This window comes from Tamandua tetradactyla, chromosome 2, assembly GCF_023851605.1.
Source record: "Tamandua tetradactyla isolate mTamTet1 chromosome 2, mTamTet1.pri, whole genome shotgun sequence".
In the NCBI taxonomy this organism is placed as follows: domain Eukaryota; kingdom Metazoa; phylum Chordata; class Mammalia; order Pilosa; family Myrmecophagidae; genus Tamandua; species Tamandua tetradactyla.
Window position 1 is genome coordinate 140,674,903 of NC_135328.1, and position 21,951 is coordinate 140,696,853.

At 39.7% G+C, this 21,951-nt stretch overlaps 1 protein-coding gene across 4 annotated transcripts in view; it reads left to right on the plus strand.

Annotated features, from left to right (window-relative positions):
• Positions 1-15,347: 15,347 nt before the first annotated feature.
• TAB2 (TGF-beta activated kinase 1 (MAP3K7) binding protein 2) overlaps positions 15,348-21,951 on the plus strand; it is a 93,595-nt gene continuing 86,991 nt past the window's right edge. For 2 of the 4 annotated variants that reach the window (XM_077149212.1, XM_077149215.1), the window contains exon 1: positions 15,786-20,946. The gene's annotated coding sequence lies outside the window, so the exon portion shown is untranslated. Of the gene's footprint in view, positions 15,429-15,785; positions 20,947-21,951 lie in introns of those variants that run through there. The other 2 variants (XM_077149216.1, XM_077149213.1) reach the window with 2 other exon arrangements.

Genomic DNA, 21,951 nt, shown 5'->3' on the forward strand with positions numbered 1-21,951 from the left:
AGAAACCTTTCCTGTAACTTTCTCCTCTTCTGAACTCCCAGACTAACTTTGCTTCTCTTAAACTGCCCACCCTATTATTATAGTAATTAATTTTAGTTGTAAATTGCTTAAGAACACAGACTAGCTATTGCATCAGGATATAATGAAAAGGACCTGAGATATGGGGCCAGAAGATCTGTTTGAAGCTCTACCACTCATTTACTAGTTATTTTAGATTGGGAGAGTCACTTGACCTCTTGAACCTCAAGATCTTTAGTAAATAGTAGTGATGCTAATAGTAATGTATACAACAAAAGAACCTGTGAAGAAAGGAGATGATGTATTTGAAAAAGCTTTTTTTGGTTGTGAAGCAGCAAGGCATAATAAATATTGGCTAATAATGGTCAATTTTTCTACCCTGACTTCCTATCATATTTGTATATCACCCCAATGTATCTATGTGCCATATTCTACATAACAGGGCAGCACTATTTTCTGATAAGTTCTTGTATTATGATCTGCTCTCAAAAAATGGAAACCTTTATTGTTGGTCAGTTGGGGAAACAACTGGACTTCTGAATGGCCTTTTCATGGTTTCCTAAAGGTGAAGAACCTTTGAGCACCCAAATCCAGCTTAAAGTCAAGTGACATTGTTTGCAGTTCCTAAATATGCTGACAGAAACCAGTCGAAGCGAAACTTAACTTTCATTAAAGAGACAGATTTATGGCAAAAGGGAGAGACAAAGATGAGAAGATTGACCATCCCTAATTCCTTTTGTTTTCAAGTCTAGTCTTGAGACAAAGGTTAGTTGGGTAGATGCAGAGGACTGTTGACTTCTCATGGACCTCACTAGTTATTATTCTCCTTTTCAATCATTCATAACAACTTCTGGTGCTTCTCCCCGCAATGGCACCTCACAACACACACATATTGCGAACACATATGATCCCATCCACATAAATTACTTTATCTCCCCTTGGCAGAAAGACAGAAATGAATGACTCTGTTCTTTCATATCACTCTCTCCTTTCCATGAGTCTTGAACCCCTCTCTCAATAGTCTTAACTCTGGGCAAAAGGCTGTGCTTTCCATGCATCTGAAAGGACAGAGGCCTCTGAACCTCTGAGCTGTCTCTATTTACCCTCAAATTTTCCTGCATTGTAATTCATCCTTTTTCCTAATAGAATTACAATGTTTGTTCAATAAAGTGATGAAATTGCACTTATATGAAGAATACAGCTCAATATTTTTTTACATATGTGTGCATTCACATAACCAATACCCAGATCAAGATGTAGGACATTTCTAGTTGTCCAGCAGGCTCCCTAACTGCCCCTTCCAATCAACAGTCCCCACCTCTACACCGGCAGAGGAATCCACTATTGTGACTTACATTACCTTCAATGAGTTTTGTCTATTCTTGAACTTCATAAAAATAGAATCATACAATATATACTCTTTTGTGTCTGGCTTTTCATTCCCTGTCATAATGTTTATGAGATTCTTTTTTTTTTTCTTTTTTTTTTTTTAGTGTATCAGTATACTAGCTTCTGCCAACTACAATACAATTCTGAAGTTAGGCCATCTTGACCTAACTACACTAAGTTAGGACAAATACCACACATTCTGCACAAATTTGTCCTCACTTCTGACACTAACCACAAGTTCAGGGGTTCTCAGTCCACCCACATTTTTAACAACCGGCTACACATCAGGGTTTTCACCACCCCTTCAGGTTCAATAATTTACTAGAATGACTCACAGAACTAATTGAAAGTACTGTATTTATGATTCCAGTTTTAGTATAGCGAAAAAAAAAAAAAATACAGATCAGGACCAGGCAAAAGAAGAAATACATACGGCAAAGTCTGAGGGAAGCTTCTGTATCCTCTCCCTGCCAAGTCAGTACTCCTTGCTCTCCCAGTGCAGCTACATCTATGTTCATTAACAAACAGGAAAACTCACCTGAACTTCAGTGTCCAGAGTTCTTATTAGGCTTTCATTGTGTAGGCATGATTGATTGAATCAGCGCCTACCTGATTGAGCTCAGTCTGTGGCCCCCTTCCCTCCCCAGAGTTTGGCTAATTTGATGAGAGTCAAAGTGCCAATTATTCTAATCACATGGTTGTTCTCTCTGATGTGGCTGGACCTTCCTTCCTCAAATTTACAGGTGTGGCAGGATCCACCCTGCCATTTCACTTGCATAAACTATCAGGTGTGGCCTGGGGTCCATTATCAATAACAAAAGAACATGTCTACCACAAGAAATTCCAAAGATTTAGAGGCTGTCTCCCAGGAACTGGGGACAAAGACCAGCCAAGTTCCTTATTACACAACAATCAGTAATTCATTCTTTTTTGCACATATAATGGCTTTATTTAGATATACATATACCATAACATTTATCCTCTTAAAGTGTATAATTCAGTGGTCATTAGTATGTTTAGAGAGTTGTGCAACCATCACCACTACCTGATTTTAGAACAGTTTCATCACCCCAAAAATGAAACCTGAAACCAATTAGCAGTTGCTTCATATTCCCCCCTCACCCCAACCTCTGGCAACCACTAATCTGCTTTCCATCTTTAGGGATTTGCTGACAATTTCATATAAGTGGAATACAATATGTGACCTCTTGCAATTGGCTTCTTTCAGTTAGCATAATGTTTTCAAGGGTTCATCCATATTGTAGCATGTATCAATACTTTTTTTTATTGCTGCAAAATATTCCATTTTATGGATTATACCACATTTGTTTATTCAGTTAAAGCAAATTTGAGTTATTTCTACTTGTTGGCTATCATGAATAATGCTATTTAAAACATCTGTGAACAAATTTTTGTGTAAACATATGTTTTCAGTTTTCTTGGGTACATACTCAGGAGTGGAATTGCTGGGTCATATGATAAATCTAATTTTAACTATTTGAAAAACTGTCAGACTGTTTTCTAAAGTGACTAACATTTTAGAATGCCACCAGCAATGTATGAGGGTTCCAATTTCTTCACATCCTATCAAATGTGTAACACTTTCCAGTTTTGTTTTGTTTTTATTTTAGACATCCTGTTGAGTGAAATGGTATCTCATTGTGAATATCATTTGCATTTTCCTAATGTTCAGCATTTTTTCATGTGTTTACTGACATTTGTATCTTTTTTGGAGAAATGTCTATTCACATCTTTTGCCCATTTTTAAAAATAAGGTTGTCTTTTTTTTAAATTGAGCTATGAGTTCTTCATATATTGTGGATAGGTGAAATTTATTAGATATATGGTCTCCAAATATTTTCACCCATCCTGTAGGATGTGTCCTTTGATGATTTGATAGTGTCCTTTGATGCACAAAAGTTTTTAATTTTGGTGACGTCCAGTTTGTCAATTTTTTTCTTTTGTTGCTTGTGCTTTTGTTGTCATATCTAAGAAACCAAAAGGTATATAAACTTATTCTTATGTTTTCTTCCAAGAGTTTTATAAGTTTGTTTAGGTCTATGATCTATTTTGAGTTACTTTTTGCATATGATGTGAGACAGGAGTCTAACTTCAATCTTTTGCATGCAAATAATCCAGTTGTCCCAGGACCTCTTGTTGAAAAAAGTTCTTTCCCTCTTGAAATGTCTTGGCACTCTTGAACAAAATCTATTGGTCCTTCTTTCTTTTTAAGAAATCTTTGCCTACACCAAGATCATGAAGATACTCTCTTATGCTGTTTTCTAGAAGCTTTTTTTTTTTAATTCTCATTTAGGTCTATGATATATCTTCAATTAATTTTTGTGTGCAGTGTGTTCCAATCCAACTTAATCCCAAGACCAAGGAACATGCCTGGCAGAATATTCCCCATGAGTTTTAATTAGGGACTTACAAACAGGAAACAATTCTTCCTAATGGTGACAAGTTGGGAAACAGAAGTCAGCACTCCACGCCAAACCAAAAGGAACGAGGGGTGCCAAGGGGGTGACTTATAAAGTTTAACCAAGTTCCATGAGATTCGGTTACAATGGGGTTTCAGCAGACTCTCGTGAGATTTGGTTCAACAGAATTTTGCTAGAGTTGGTCACCAAAGGTGATTAGGGGAAGGGATTTTTAATGTCTGTGCTCTGGTCATGCAGGCTGTTACATGCTTAAGGCTTCATTCATTCTTTTTCCCTTAAGGAACAAGTTCCAACCCCTTGGTTGCCACAATCCACCCCCACGCAGCAGTTTGCATTGACCATAGGACAGATACTGCATCCGTATTCCACAACAACAGTACAAGAGACAACAGAACATTAGGAGTTCCTCACACAGAGATAACAACCTCACAAAGTGATGTGTCATTGCCATGAAAGGGGATTAAACCAGTCAACTAATAATTGACAAAACTTGTGACTTCAGTCTGAAATGAGAAGATTCTTCTCCTTTTTTTTTTTTATGTGCTGATTTCTGCCAGGCCAGAAGGGCATTCCACACAGTCCAATTTGCAAGGGTCACAGTCCAAGGCAGGTCAGTGGCACCTGACAGTGGCAGTTCAGTGTACAGTCAGCACTGAGATTTATTGTGCATGTAGATTACTGCAGAAGCCTATTGCAGAAAGGTATTTCTATGATTTTAAGGACAAAAAGAAAGCAAATCTTGTTGATCTAATAGAATACAAGCTAAATTTCCATTAGTAGACAGAAGTGCTCCTGGAGAAAGGGTGCTATCAGGGGGTTTAGATACCCCACCTTTTCCGCCTTGCAGTTGCAGGGATTTCTGGTGTCAAATCCACAGTTAGCCTGGGCATAATAAATGTCCACAGAGTCATACATACTCTTGAGGTATGGCGGGTCCTGGGTTGGTTACACATATAATTTTTGGAATTTGTGTATAAACTATAGTCTAATACTTAAATTTTGGGTGACACCCCTTCTGCCCATAAACCCCATGGGCTTAGGATTCCCAACCAGTACAGCAGCATTGATCAGGATCATGGCCAACTGACCATATTTTCCCCAATTTCTAATGTGTAGCACAGGAAAGAGTGAGTTGTTTTCATTATCTCATTGTGGCTGTAGCATTGCTGGTCCTTTTACCTGAATTCACAGTACCTTCATGGACCCCGCTGCTACCAGTTCAGTGGGGGTGGGAGCAGCTGCTGGGGGCTGTGAATCAAGGCTGGTGAGGGCTGGATACAACCAACATGTCCACTGCTGCAGAGATTGCTTGTTATCTTTTAACTGCTCCTTTAAAAGCCCGGTCATTCTTTTAATTAACCCCATTGCTGTGGGGTTGCAAGGCAAATAAAATGTCCATAAGACATCATGTTCAGTAGCTCAGACTTGGGTTAGTTGTCCAATAAAGGTATTGTCCACATGTGGGAGGACAACAGAAAATGTTTTTCTAAGCTACATATTGTAGACTCTTTGGTTAGCTTTTCCTACTAGGAAGACCAGCAACAGTCCAGTGGCTCTATCTACAGCTGTAAAAGCATGTTTACACCTCTGGATAAGGGAAGTGGCCTAATATAATCTATCTGCCACCTGTGACCAGAATCTGCTTGCAGCCTATGTGATTGAATTGATGAGGAAGCACCCTAGGGCATCCCAGCGAACAGGAGGGGCAGGCATCCACGACTCCTTTCAGTTGTCTGGTTATGGGCAGCTAGAATTGCTGTGCCAGTCTCCACAGAGTCTGATACCCCTGGTGTCCTGTCTTTCTGTGCAACCAGTGAGCAGCCTCATGTGATGTGGGCTGTAAGCTATGCATTTTTGCCAAAGCATCTGCTTCAATATTACCAGATGTATTAGTTAGGGTTCTCTAGAGAAACAGAATCAACAGGGAACACTTGCAAATATAAAATTTATGAAAGTGTCTCACGTGACCGTAGGAACGCAGAGTCCAAAATCCACAGGGCAGGCTGCGAAGCCGATGACTCCGATGGATGGCCTGGATGAACTCCACAGGAGAGGCTCACCAGCCAAAGCAGGAATGGAACCTGTCTCCTCTGAGTCCTCCTTAAAAGGCTTCCCATGATTGCATTTAGCATCACTAATTGCAGAAGACACTCCCCCTTGGCTGATTACAAATGGAATCAGCTGTGGATATAGCTGATGTGATCATGACCTAGTCCTATGAAATGTCCTCATTGCAACAGACAGGCCAGTGCTTGCCCAATCAGATGAACAGGTACCACAACTTGGCCAAGTTGACACTTGTCCCTAACCATGACACCAGGAAATATGAAACATGGTATTCTAGTTTGCAAGCTACTGGAATGCGACATACCAGAAATGGAAGAGCTTTCAAAGGGGGAATTTATTAAGTTGCAAGTTCACATATTCTAAGGCTGTGAAAATGCCCAAATTAAAGCAAAGCAAAGCTATAGAAATGTCCAATCTAAGGCATCTAGGGAGAAATACCTTGGTTCAAGAAGGCTGATGACATTCAGGGTTTCTCAACTGGAAAGGTACATGGTGAACATGGCAACATCTGCTAGCTTTCTCTCCAGGCTTCTTGTTTCATGAAGCTCCCCTGAGGGCATTTTTCTTCATCTCCAGAGGTCTCTGGCTGCATGGGCTCTGTAGCTTTTTGCAAAATAGTTCCCTTTTAAAGGGCTCCAGTAAGCAACACCACCTTGAATAGGTAGAGACGCATCTCTATGGAAACCATCTAATAAAAAATTACCACTCACAACTGGTCACATCTCCATGGAAATAATCAAAAAGCTCCTACCCAGCAATATTGAATGAGGATTAAAGGACATGGACTTTCTGGGTTCCACAACAGATTCAAACTGGCACATTCTACCCTTTGGACTCCCAAAAGACATGTTCTTTCCAAAATGCAAAACGGATTCATTCCATCACAATATCAGAAAGCCTTAAACCATCTCAGGAACAATACAAATGCAATACAAAATCAGAAACTGTACAAAATCTCATCAAAGTTAGCTACAGAAATGGTCTGTCCTAAGGCACAATTATCCTCTGGCTCTTGACCTGTAAAACTCAGAACATGTTATTTGCTGCCAACATAAAAAAGGAGGGACAGTCATAGGATACATATTCCCATTTTCATAGGGAGAAATTGGAAGGAACACAGGGGTCACCGAACCCAAACAGTTTCAAAAACCTGCACGGCAAACTCCATTAGATTTTAAAATCTGAGAGTCATTTATCTTCAGGGCTTCAGAAAGCAGCAGTCCCACTCTTTCAAGGGCTTATGCAGTGGCCTGCCTCTCACCGAATACAAACTTGGGGGACACTGGGGAAACCACCTTTTTCTCAGCTCCACCCTCTCCAAGCATGGGGGCTGCACATGGGCTCTCTACCATCTCTAACCCCTCCATGACATCGTGGTGGCAGCCAGGCTCTTCCCAATCCCTAAGGAATGTGCTGAGGCAACACAACTCTTCCACTGCAATGAGGTGCAAGGCCTACCCTCTGCCTTCAGGGAATACTCACCCTCTCCAAGTGCTTGTGTGGGTCTGCTCTCCTGGCCTGTGGTTTTTTGCTTCAGACCTTAGATTCCGTAGTTCAGCCTCTGACGTTATTTACTTTCACTTTGTTCCTTTTCTGAGACTTTTGGTCCAGACTGGCAGTGGTTGCATTTATACAGATCCCACACAGCACTCTTGTTGACTTTCTATGCATTAGGCTCAGATCATGACCATCAGACCAAAGGAGTTACCATAAATCCTACCTGGATAACTCCATCTCCAATCCTGGCTTTTCTGGAATGGCTGACTGTCTCCCCATTTGGTTAAATCCTCATGTGGGGCACTATTCTCTGGGGTCACCCTTCCTAGAAACCCAGAATTTTCCAGAACATCAATTTCTGGTTTCTTTGTACCTAAGAGTTCAGTTCTCAGTTTATCTCATTCCTGTTGCATTTCACTATAAGCTGCAAGGAGAAACCAGGCTCCACTTTCCACATTTAATTTGGAAATCTCCTCTGTTTACGGCTTTTAGAATCTGCCTTCCAGGGATGCAAGTCTGCCATCTGTCATGCAGGGGACCTGGGTTCAAGTCCCAGCCCATGCACTTCTCAGGACAAACAAAATAAGCAAACAAGCAAAAATTCAACAAATGGTGCTGCAATAACGGGATACTCACATGGAAAAGAATGAAATGTGACACCACCAGACAGCATACCAAAAAACAAAATCTGCCTTCCAGCCAAAGCCACTAGTGAATTTTGCCAAGTTATCTGCCATTTTAAAACAAGAACTACCTTCCTTCCAGTTTGCAATACACCTTATTTCTGTCTGGAGCCTCATCAGAGGTATCTCAGAGACCACGTTTCTACCAAGAGTCTCTTCAAAGTGTTCTAGGCTTTCTCTGGCAAGCTCCTGACAATTCCTTCAAAATCTTCCCCTCATCCATTTAAAAAGCCATTCCAACATGTTTGGTATTTGTAAACCACAGCATATGCAGCATAGGAAAACATTGCACCTTATTAATTACTACAAAAGGAATAAATTTTGTCTTTCCCAACCATACATACAATACCCAAGAATATGACAGGGCAGCCAAGGCACTGCAGTTTATCACAATTAATTGCTCATCCCTGACTGTTAAAATTAAATAGCAATGAACCTGAGGTTTCTTTTAGCTCTGGAAACGAATTACTGGTTAACATGACAGCATGAATATAATGAAATAGTTATCCTTTTCCACTTAGCCAAATTATTTGTTACAAGCCTGTTACATATGGCCCGCTTGTTACATATGGTCCAGAGATGTAAATAGCCTCATGGGAGCATGATGAAAATTCTTTGTTCTCCTTCCCAGATGAAGGTGAAAACAAATTGATTGGCCCTATTTAAGAGAATACTATAGGAAACAACCTGATAACAACATAATTGAATGCTAATTACTTGTAGTAAAGAGGCAACCTTCTGAACTGCTGCATAAAAAGGTGGCATCACTTTATTTTCTGCTTACCAAACCTCTTCTTTTTTTCTCCTTTTCAGAATCTATGGGATCCCAAGCCTTTGGTCCCAGTCAGGAAAAGTCAGGACACATCTCACTTGCTCCTTGGTCAGTCTACATCTTCCTACTAGCATACTGGAATACTAAACTCTTATCTACATGGCATAACCACTCATTCAATGCATCCTTCATATCTACTGATTCCTCTGTCTTTCTGAGGCAGAAAGTATGGCTATAGTTAGCCATACTGAACACAGCAGTCAAGCAACTGCAGCACAGTCCAGCAAGTGAGGGACCCCTCCCCACATCAAAGAAGTAGGCCACTCAGGATTACCCCTCCAGAGTCTCCCTTCCCAATACTCATGCCTTTTACATCCAGTGGCTCTTTGATCTCCTGGCTGGCTCACCAGATGTTCCAACCCAACTTAACACCAAGACCAAAGAATATGCCAGGCAGAAGACTACCCACGAGTTTTTATTTAGGGACTTACAAACAGGAGAAAATTCTTTCCATTGGTGGCCTGTTGGGAAATGGAAGTCAGCACTCCATGAAAAAACAAAAGGAAGGAGGTGTGCCAAGGGGGTGGCTGATAAAGTTTAACAGAGTACTGTGAGATTTGGTTACGACAGGGTTTCAGTGGACTCTCATGAAATTTGGTTCAGCAGAGTCTCACTAGAGTTGGTTACCAACATGATTCGGGAGGAGACCTTTAATGTCTGTGGTCTGGTCATGCAGGCTGCTATGTGCTTAAGGCTTCATCCATTCTCTGTCCCTAAGGGAGAGGGTCCTGAACCTTGAGTTGCCACGCTGTGTGATAAGGGTCAAGCACCTTCTTTTTGTCCTCACAAAAGTATCTAATTGCTCATTAGATACTTTTTAAAACATTATCATTTCCTTACTGAAATGCAGTAGTGCCTTTGTTGCAAATCAAATTCTATTTTTAGATTCTCTATTATGTTCCATTGGTATATTCATCTATCTTTGTGCCAATACCACACTGACTTGTACTGAACTTTATACTAAGTCTTCAAATTTGGTAGTTGTAAATCTTCCAACTTCTTCAAAATTGTCTTGACTATTATAGGTCCTTATCTTTCCATATAAATTTTAAAATCAACTTTCCATTGCACACATATACACTCATAAATCTTTTGGAATTTTCTTCCTTTCTTATTTTTGTCTCAGAAAATAAATATCCCTTCTCCTAAAAGTTAAACTCTCCTTTCACGCCTTCAATGTTATCTCCTTATACTTCTCTTGGATCTTTATTCAATAAACTAGTTGATCCCTTGTTCTGCCACCTTCAATCTTTCATTTTACTTTGCAATATTCTCCTTAGCTTAATAACATGGCCAAGTGTGCCTTATCTCCTACTAAAGTGCACAAATAAACAAAAACCAAATGTTTTTCAATCTTAGTTCCCTTAGATTACTATCCTCTGTCTTTGCCACTTAGTATCTTAAAATGTATAGACATACACTTTAATTACAAATGTTTTATAACATTCTACAAGAATGTAGAATATAGAAAATAGAGGGGAAATAGTCCATTGTTCTAGCACTCCAAGAAATTATTTTATCTGTTTCCTTACAGTTTTTTATATTTACATGCATACAATATACTTTTTGGAGTTGCAATCCATGCAAATTTTCTATCTTCTTCTTTCACTGAACATTATAGAGTAAGATTTTCCCATATTGCTCCACTGTCTTTCTTTAATGACTGCACCACATGCAATTGACTAAACAAACTCTAATTTTTCAAACAATAATAGATTCAGGGATTTTAGTTACTTCCATTTTTTTGTCTTTTAAATAAATAATATATATATCTAAACATCTAAACATCTTCATTTATATAGCTCTCCCTTTCATAACTATCAACCTTTTTTTAAAAGGGTTGTCTTTTACCTACCTATCTGTTCATCTCTTACCTCTTGAAATCTACCTGCTCCTACTTTGCTAATAAAACAACTGTCTTAAATGTCACAATGACTAGTTGCCAACCCAATGTTCCTAAGTTCACGTCAGTATTAATCTGTCTATAGCCCTTAAACCCCACAGGCCTTCTTGGAACTCCATCTGTTCCCCCTTGATTTCTGTGCAGTACGCATTCTAAGTTTGCTTATCTCTCTGACCATGCCTTCCCTGTTCCCACTTCTTCCTTCAGTGTAGTGTTGTAGACCTTCCCCACCCCCCACCCCTCTTCTCTTTTGGCAATCTCATGGTTTATTACCTCTCTGTGGATATCTTCCAACTTATTTCTTCAACTTTGATCTTTATTCTGAGCTCCAGTCCTGCTTTCACCAGCAGGTCATCACTTTGACATCTCATACTCAGAAAGACAAATTTAAAACCATCATCTGTCTTGTGTAACTTTTCCTCTTCCCACGTACTCAGGCTCAAACCCTCAGAATCATGTCTGTGTCTTACCTCTTTGTCTTTTAACTCAATTCTTTTCTATCACATCAGCAAGACAAAGAATGATTCAGGAATGTGTATGTGATATAACTATGGTCTGGGACCTGTGAGGAGAAGTCTGAGGAAGATTTTCCCTGTCTTAAGAAGAGCTCTTCTTCCTCTAAAGGTTATGGTTTCCTCTAAAGCTTATGATACTTGCAACTACTGCTACCATCTTCCTGTTAGCCAGAGAATGTCACTGACACTGAAGATAGCAGGGAAGAAATGGAAAGAACTTAGTCCTTGATGACATCGAGCTTCCAAATCCTTAAATGAAGTCACTTCTACTTTAAAATATTCAGTTCTGTGAGATGTTTTCTTTATTGCTTATGCCATTTAAAAATGGGATTTGTTGCATGCTGTTGAAAGTATCCTTAGTGACAGGTGTCCCTATACCTCAACCTTTCATTACCTCACTTGGGCTATTGCAGTGTTGTTTTCTCTACCTTCAAATTCATCCACCCCAGTACATTTCATACACCCACTTCTATATTCTTCCTGAAGAACGATTTGATCATGTCTTCTTCTCCTAAGATCTTTAGTACTAATTTTCTATTGCCTAGAAAATAGTCCAGGTTCAGCAGCTTAACATCTGGGTTTTACAGTCCTACCCTTCCTTTGTATGCCCCATATTACAGATAAATAGAATTAAGTGCTACCCTCACTGATGTCCCTCTCCCTTTCCTGCTTTGTTCACATTTTCTGTCTAGAATACTCACGCTCCACCTCCACCGGTCTATGTGCAATCTTCTTGCAACTTTTCCTATTTTCCCCAGCTCCATCCCCTGCAAAGTACTCTCTTTCCCCCAATTTTCAATCGTGTTCCAGACTGTTTTCCTTCTATTGATTATATAGTGCAATCTCTTCTACTACCAGCGCCATCTAATAGAACTTTCTGTGATAATAGAAAAGTTCTGTATCTGCTGTCCTTTAATAGCCACATGTGGTTCTTGAATGTTCAAGATGTGGCCTGTGTGATGAGGACCTGAATTTGTAATTTTGTTTAATTACTTTAAATAGCCACAGGCTCTTGTATCAGATGACACATTACTAGGCTAAAAACTCTCAAATGTAGTAGAGCCATTATACCATGTTTTCTCTCTGTAAACACTACAATGAGTATCTGAAAGGCAGTCTGTTTTTTTTTTCTTATTTTCTCCAGAGTCTTGCAGATAATAGGCCCTGAATATTTATTGGAACAATATGGAAATCATAATACCAAATATTGAATGAGAGTTCCTAATATTTTTGTTCCAAATTCAAATAGAGTAAACATGGGAGATGGAAAAGTTAAATGACCGAAAGCTCTAATTTGTTACTGAGGAACAGATGGCTAGTTCCATTGTAATACGATCTATCTACCATCTATCCATATTGCACAACATTCCTTTTAGGCAGGTAGGGGAACTCTGCGGTTTAATGCTTTTCAGCTTTTTTACACTTTTTATTTTGCAATAATTTCAAACTTACTGAAAAATTGCAGGAACAGTATGAAACTCCCCAGATTCACCTTTTTTAAAAAAATTAAAAATTCTTACTATCAGTGTTTTCTCCTAAATAAAAATATTCCCATACATAAACTTATTCAGTAAATTTAACATTAACACAATGCTTTTATCTAATCTGCTGTCCATATATCAATTTCATCCATTATCCCAATAATGCTCCTTTATAGCATTACTTTCCTTCCTCTAGGAAAAGATTCAGTTGAGGGCCACACATTGCCCTTAATTGATAGGTCTCTTCAGTTGTCTTTAATCTACAAGTCTTTCTTTTATGATATTGACTTGTTTTGCTTTGTTTTTTAAGTATATGGGCCAGTTATTTTATAGAATTTCTCAATATTTGGGTTTGTCTGATGCTTTAAGATGATTAGATCCAGGATAAAGCTCCTCAATGTTGGTGCATGGATATATTGATAAACATACCTTTCCTGCCACTGACAGGCTCTTAGACTTGATCTATTAACACCTATAGGTCCTGTTTATACCTATCATATTGACAAGTTTAAAAAGCCTTACATTTCCATTAAAATAGGTAGATCTATATTTCATAAAATAAATTTCTAAAAGAAAGTATGTTTACTTTTCAAAAGTAGTTATTGGCTCTGTGCCTTATGATGGTTTCAAAGACAAGTGAAATTTACTTAATAATGACTTGTTTCCAAAAATCATTTCATCAATTCTTTGACTATAGAAATAATTCCTCAGAGATGACTACCACTGTAAGGTGTTAAAATTCAGTGATCTCTTATCATCAGTGAATAAATTAAGGTATAAAGCCTTTCTGCTTTTTAAATCCTAATTCACTTCTATTTAATATGGACAGTGGACAGAAAATACATAAAATCCTGATATTGTAAATTATAAGTACTTTTGGCTTTTGAAGTTGTAGAGGGTTTGAACTGATGCTACTTCCCAAGTAGTATCAGGTATTTTTTTTAAAATGTCAGGTATTTTTTAAAAAATGAGTCAGGGTAAAGAAAGTGGGAAAAGCTGGAGAAGAAAAGCCAGCACTTCTTAAAGATGCTTAAAAATGAATGAATGAATGAATGAATGAATGAATACATAAATAAAAGGTCTCCCTGTAGCTATAGCACTTAGACTAGAAATGGAAGAATAAAGATGGTCCCTAAGGATTTTCCTGGGGTGTAAAGAATTTTTCAAAGAAGAAACTGGCAAGGATCTAGACATTTGGGACTGGGACCGAAGAATGCCGTAGTGTTTTGAACACCATGAAAGCGCCAGATTTCTTAAATAAATATTTTACATTGTGAGAAATGTCTGCTAAACTTGTGTTTTCGATGGGGCTAGGGCCGTGGAGACGGGAATTTTAAGGAGATAGAAAACTTTAAGTCTCCCCTTTTCCCCTAAAGTTAAAGTATCTTTGGCTCTACTTGTAAAACTTCTAGGAACATGCAATTAAAATGAAATCGAAACAAAACTCTTGCAGGATTTATATCTTTTTTTTTTTTCCCAAAAAGTCAAGATAAAAACTAAGAGTCCCGACACTTCCGGGTGGACGCAGCGAACGCTAAGGCCTCCGGAGAGCTCCGGCTCCCCACATCGGTGGCTCCCAGAGGTCCCCCGCCTACACCCGCACCCCGCTGGCTCGGGCCAAGCCCTTTCCCTGAACTCCGCAGCCCGCCACTCCGAATCCCCGTCCCGAACCCCCTTTCCCTGATGTCCCTGGCCTGAGGACCCTAATTGGTCCATGCCCGCTCCCCACAGCTTGGACATCCTCAGCCCACGCCCCCGAATCCTAAGACCCCGGGCGCGTTCCTCACCCCAATTCCTCCGGTTCGCGACCCCACCTCTATTCGCAACCTCTCCCCCCACCGCGAGCCTCTCGCCTCCATCCTCAAGTCCATCCCCGAGTCCTCCTTCTGGACCCCCCGCCTCTCCGGTCCCAGGCCCCGACCCTGATCCTCCAAGCCTGCGCGTCCCGGAACCCCGCTCCTTGGCCGGAGCCCCCCGCCCGCTTCTGGCTGGCGCGAGTCCTCGCCACGCGCGCCTGAGGCCAGAACTTTCAGGTCTCTCCTTTCAGCCCAAGCCCCTACCGGGCACCGAGGGGAGACGCCTGGCCCCCCTACAATATATGCGGACCGGACAAACTCGTAGGACCCCAACGCTTCTCCGACGGTCTGCGCCACCACCCATCCCCCTGTCCCTTCCGGCCCCGGCCCGCCTCACGCAGTCTCAGCCCCGCCCCGCGCAGTCTCGGCTCCGCGCGGTCTCGCGGTGTTTGCTGCGGCGCCGCCATATTGCGGCCGTATTTTGGTCGGGACTGGGCTGGCGGCGCGGCGGCGAGTGCGAGCGAGCGCCGGGGGGTGGGGGGAGGGCAGGCGAACACCGGGGGGTGGGAGCCGAGGGTCGGGGCGCGGCGGCGCGGTCCAGCCGTCCACTTGGAGCTGCGGCATCGCGGCGCGGCGGCCCGGCCGATCCCTCAACCTCGGGCGGCGGCGGCTTGGGCTGAGCGGGCAGCGCGGGCGGGCGGCGGGGACCCCCCGGCCGGGGGCGGCGGAGCTGGCGGCTGCGGTGGAGGCGGAGACGGCGGCCCTGGTGGGAGCGGCGGCCGAGGAGGGGGCGGCGGCGGCCGAGGGTAAGCATGTCTGGGCCCCTGTGGGGAAGGGGCTCCGCGGACGCGCGAGGCCCCGGCGGGTGTCCGCGCCTCCTTCGCCCTGAAGGCGGATGGGTCCCCGGAGTCCTCAGACCGGGTGGGGGCGGGGAGCACTGGCCCGGCCTGGGCCCGGGGGAGTGAGTGGAGGGGGAGGGGAAGACCCGGTGGGGGGCCCGCGGGGCGGGAGCCAGGGAGGGGAGGGTTCCGCACCGAGGCCCTCGCCCGCCCCTAAGGCGTGTGCGAGATGAGGGTGGGGGGTGCACTCTGTTTGGGGAGCTTTGGTCTGCATGAAGATGACTTTGGGGCGGGGTGCTGGTGGAGACCGAGAGGGTTTCGTGAGTCTGGGGGAAAATGTTCCCTTTCAAGTCTCGATTTTCTGTAGCTTTCTCTGAAGTGGGGAGCAAGCCCCTTAGATTTCGCAGAACTATTCTAGTCTTCTGTGTGATCGATCTCAAATCCTAAGATTGTGGTTAAGGCAGGGAAACTGAAAGGTCTCTTCGTGGTGCTGAACAGGTGACAGGCGTACCTTTCTGTTGCTGATATGGGATTGTTCAGGCGGCATTGTATACCCAAGTGTCAGAGACCGTATGTTTGAGTTTGTATTTATGTGTTTGTCCATCTTTCATTCCATATATAGTATATTTGAGCTGTTAGGTTTCCGTTCTTCAAATCAGCCTAATTGTTGTGGAGAAATTCTTCAAATGTTTCTGATAAGAGGGGTTTCTAGGAGAGTGGAAGGGATTTGCAGCCTCACCCGGGGTTCACCGAAATTCAGATTCTAAATATGAAGCCTGTGTTCAGTGTCTTTATTCATTGGAAAGTTCTTGAACGCTCAGGCCATATTCGAGACAACAGTAAGGCAGTATAGTTTTGCATCCATTTTGTCTGTTTACTTATATTAGTAAAGTGTCAAGTTTTAGTGTCAAGTTGATTGACATTGATTCACATTAAAAAAAAATAATTAGTTTCTGCTTTAGCTCAGTCAAAAGAATATGTTGCTTATTATGCAATGTCAGATTTGGCCAGAGATTTGGTAGGCATGGAATAGAATTTTTTGCTTTCAGTTTTTACAATCTACTGTTGCTTACCTCACTCTTCGTAGTATGCACACCTCTTTAAAAAGTACTTAAATTCTTCCTATCAGTGAAATTGTGATTGATTTTAAACCTCGACCATTTGAAACCATTGCATTTTCTAATAAAGCATGACTTGCTTTTCATTTTATTGTATGCTTTTGACTGAACAGTTTAATTAGAAACAATGAAAAGGCCTGTCAGGTAAAGGAGCTACAGACTAAATTAGGACTGACTTGTTAATAAAAAAGATCCTGTAGCTTTTTAAAAACTTGTGTAGAGCGAATATGTTGAATGATGGTCCTTTGGTGTGTTAACAGGAAATAGAACAAAAATTCCAGTGATTCAGAACTTCTGTTTGGGTTTTCCCCCCCTTAAATCTAATCAGTTTCTAATAGAGGATGCTTTTTAAATTTTTCAAGAATCAAACCGAAAGTTGAATGTGTTGATTAGTTTACTAAATCCTCCACTGAGTATGCCCCTTTCATTTTTCTATTGGATGCATGGAATAACTTTTCCTGAGTTTAAAAGTATTCCTCAAAGGACATGGATGAAATGCAGCCATGGAGAGTATTTTTTGAACTAAAGAGTGAACAATTTCATAGTAGAACCTGTGTTTTTGAAACTTATTAAGTGGTAAGTAAATGATCAGAGTCTCATCTGATACAGGTGTCCTGAAAATTAAATTCTAACTTAAATCAGTCCCATTTGATTGAAATATATTCAGTCCTCTCTCAAGTGGAAAGGATTGCCTTTAGCTAAGGATTTTAAAAGATGTTTATACAATGATTTTATCTAATGAAATGAGATTTTAAAACAGCATAGTTAAGGAGAAACTACCAAGTCCCCAGTCATGACAGATATGAGTATTGCTTCTTTGGTATTATTAAGACATTACACTTCAGTAAATGTCTTTAGATAATCAGTTTTATGTCTTGACAGAAGTAAAAGTTTATTCTTCTGAAGAGTTGCAACCCTGTAAGGAAATTTTTTACTCAAAGTATTGTTTAGAAATATGCATATGTAGCTATGAACATAATGTAGTAATGTAGATATTTTACTGTATCAGTTCCATGCCTAAAAAGTTGTGGAGGAATGTCTGAATTTTCTAAAATAACATTTTTTTTTTAAGTTTTATAAACAGATGGAGACTAAATGTTTATTTTTTATGATTATCAGAATACTTTGAATGAAATTTTTGCCTCATCACAGGTGTTTTGGAAAAAACCCTTTTGGTTATCTTTAAAATATATAGATATCATTCTTGAATTAAACTGTAATTCAAAAAGATTTTATTGGGATTGTATCTCTACTGATCAGGTTCCCATGACCCAGAAGAGAACAGTGGTAGCACTTTTCCTTCGTTTCACTCATGCCATGCCTATTTGATCCATCTAAGATTTTGACTTTCTAAAATGGAAGGATTACGAGGTAATAACAGGCAAATAAGTGTATGAAGATCAGCACAAAACACTAATAAAATGGAGAGGATAGGGAATAAAATGCTGGTAGAGGATTAGATAAGCAGATTTAGGTAGCTCAGAATATGGAGATGTGGGTAGTTGGGACTGCCAAGCACAGGAAAATAATCGTGCTAAACTGCACTGAGATTTACTCTGAATCTTTTGATAGGCTCTAACAACCTATATATGTCATCTTGTTTAAAACCTTAAGATGGTAAGGATTTGGAGACATTGACAATGTATAGCATTTAAATTTTGTATGTTTAGGTTTATTTGCCTCTGGTTCATACTTAAAAATACAGAACTTTGACTTTTTTTTATGATTCTGATCCTAAGAAAAATCAAGGACATTTGCTTATTCAGTATTGGAAGCTAAGAAAAACCTGAGTAAGTATTTTTAGGAATTTCTAGATACTATGCTTTTTACATTCTTTTTAGCTAACTTTGACTGTGAGCTTGATAACTGAAAGTCAGAGATTAAGAATGGCTGTCTTTTTCTTCATACATCCCATCCCTCAAACTGTGTTGGAAGGTGGTGTTTTACTTACCTTCAGCATTCTAGCAAAGAAATGCCAGAATAACAATCACAAACTAAAATTATGGACATTGATATTAATAAATGTTCCCTGTGAAAATTGGTTAATGTTCTGTCCCCTAAAAGTACATTCATTTGGAACTTAGTTTATGTGGACCCCCTTATCTCCTTATGATGCTAGATAAATAGGCTTTGCAAAATGTGGCTATTTTTTATTTACTTTTTATGTTTTTAATCTGAAACTTTAAGAAATTCTAATAATCGATTTCAGTTTAGAATTTGGTATCAGTAGAGTGCTATCCTGAACAGTTAAGGAAAAACAAAAAAACTAATGTTGAATGCCGACTATGTGCCAGGCTTTCATTCATTTCACAGATATTTATTGAGCACTTAAGTATGCTTTATGTGCCAGGCCTATCTCATCAGATAGGTTGATGAGCTGGATCTTAACTTTTTGACAAGCACTCCACAAATACTGTGTAAGTTTCCAGTTCACATGAATACATGTAAAACAGAACAGGGCTGGCAGGTAGTAAGTATTTGATAAATGTTCACTTTTGTCATTATTCATTACTTTATTGTTGTGATCAGGTTAGTTCAAAGAATTTGCAAAGGATGAATGAAAACTATTATAAAAAGAAAAGAAAATGCAAACCATAGATGGGTTTGAGGGAGGAGTAGAATAACTGTTTACAGACTAGGAGATCAGCTCAACTAGGAGCATTTCAAGGACAGAATATGTCTACTTCTTCACTATATCTTCACAGTATTAAGAAATACTACATGTTAAATATAGAATGGTTCTTAGTGATAGCTTTTTGGCCTCTCACTATTTGTGATAGTAAGCACCCTTTTCCTGAGCCTGAAAGGTGGCTTCTAGACCTCAGTCTTTGAAGGTCTAGTTTTAAGCACAGACCAGGATGTCATGCAAAGTTTTCTGAGATGCTATTTTTTAAAAAATATCCCCCCCAAATTCTATAAATCGAAAGAAATGAAATAAATCATTTGCCACCATATTAGTGATCATTAACCTATGGACACTATTACGCTCTCAACATCAAAATGAAAACATGATAAAACAATTATTAAAAGAAGTGAAAAAATAATTCAGTGCATTATTATATGCTGTTAAGTAACTTAAAGGATAAGCTTATCTTATTTCTTAAAGGCAATTTCAGTGAAGCTGTATGTAGGTTTATAGTGCCTTAAATTAAATGTCCCAATCATTTACTTACATTCCTATGATATGGGAAATGCTTGTATTTTCATAGAAAAGGGAAAATATACCCCACCTCCACCCACCTTGACGGTAATTTTTTTTCAGATGTTTAAATCTTAGCACATACCAGCTTTTTCTTATTTGTTGGAAAGTTATCTTCTGCCTAGCAAATGACAGTTCTAGCTTTCCTAAAGTTGTAAAACTTCTGTCAAGTTCTGTTATTCATTTACACAGAATATTCCTTGGATTAAAAAAAATTCTCACAAAGTTATATAGGAACAAATTTCTTTGCTTTATTCAAATTTGCTATAACACATTACTATCTTGGAAATGAGATAGGGATGTGTTCAGTGGAATTTTTTATACTCTTGTGGTTTTTATTTGCTTGTTTTGAACAATAACGAAAACTTACATTGTAAAGGACTAGTACAGCAGTGTCAGCTTGAGTGACTTAAGAAATCTGATTTATCTACAAACAGGTATAGCATACAAAAGGGCAGTGTAAGAATGTGTAGTATTTTAATTGCCTTGTTAAAGAAAATAGCATTCTTGTTTTCATTTAATAAGAAAAACAAAAACAGACCTAATACAGTGTTCCAGATGACAGGTTACAGAAGACAAACAATAAAGCGGAGTTTGGAAAGGTTCTGTAGAAAGAAAGAGACAGAGGAGAGAGAATGTGTGTGTGTGTTTGTGTGTGTGTAGGTATAGAGAGGCAAGAATAAAGAAATGTCAGCCTTGGAGATTTTGGTGGAAATAAGTGAATGCTGATTGTTGGGAATAGAATTAATCCATTAAAGGAAGTGTTGTTCAAGGGTAATTACTGGTAAGTAACGCCTCTTTATTCCTTGGTGTATTTAACAATGCTTTCATCTGAACTAGTAAATAATTACTGCTATTTTGAGATATAGCTTTAAGTTTTAATCTGACATTTACATCCATGAAACTTTCTTTTGAGCTTTCGATTCTTAATCGTAACCTTTGTAGTGTTAACAAAACTGATCACAATGCAAATTTTCTTCCTGTCAGTGTGCCAGCCAGCCAGCCAGCCAGTCAGGCCAAAGATACTGCTTGTTTCATCAGTATGGTGCCAGTGGGCACTCGGTGGAATGATTTTCCATTCCCCATCACTGAGAGAAAAATACTTGCCAATGCATTTGAAAACTTGACATCAGCACCTTGACCTTGGAGAACATGGTTCTCATACCAGGCAAGTTTTGTTTGTGTCAGAGAAATCAACACAAGCAATAATTCTGATATGAACTGGGACAGTAGAGGTAGATGGGAGTTTACCTAGTTTTACTTCTCAGGAACTGAGAAATTTTTGAGTTGGTCTTTTTGTTAACTTATTGACTTTTAGTTCTTCTCACCTTCCCTCACATCTTTAATTAAATATCTTAGTTTTACCCCCCTTGGAAGGCCTGGGCTCTAAAGTAAGATGAGTCCGGGTCCAAAGTTGGACTCTTGCTGATAATAGCTTTGTAGCTGATCCCTCAATTTCTGAGTCTCAGCTTTTCTTCAGAAGAATGCTATGCAATAATACCTACCCTCATGGTAGTTTTAACTACATTATCTGTATCTGTAGTGTTAACTAGCACAGTAACTGCTCGAACCTAGTGGGTGTCGATAAATAGTAGTCAAATGCAAAATATATCCTATGATATCTGTTGCTTTTTCTGGGGGGGGGGGGGGGGTGCAGGGTCCTGGAATTGAACCCAGGTGTCCTGCATGGAAGGCAGCTACCACCGAACCACCTGTCCTGTGCTTTTTTAAGACAGCTTTTCCTATAAAAAAAAAAACCCTGGATTTTCAATTTGAAATTAAGACTAATCCCTAATTTAGTTATTTTGTAGGAGAAGTGTTAGAAAATTAGAGCATATCAAATTTTTAATTTCACCTCAAGTATGAAATTAAATATTCTACTATAAAACTTGTACCAAAAATTATCTGTATAAAATGGCCCTTACACCTTTTCTGTTTCAAATTGCTAGCTAATATTTCTCATTTATTTTAATAATATTATTTTCTATGTCATATTTCACATTCAAGGGGGAAATAGTGATATCTTTCCCTGTGCTTATTACTTGATTAACTGTGATTATCTGTTGCTTTTACATCTTCCTAAAGATTTTGTCTTAATTCATTGCGAACTACGGGGGTCATTGTAGAATGTTTTGCTGGGTAAGTGTAACACAATAATACTGCCAGTTTTTAA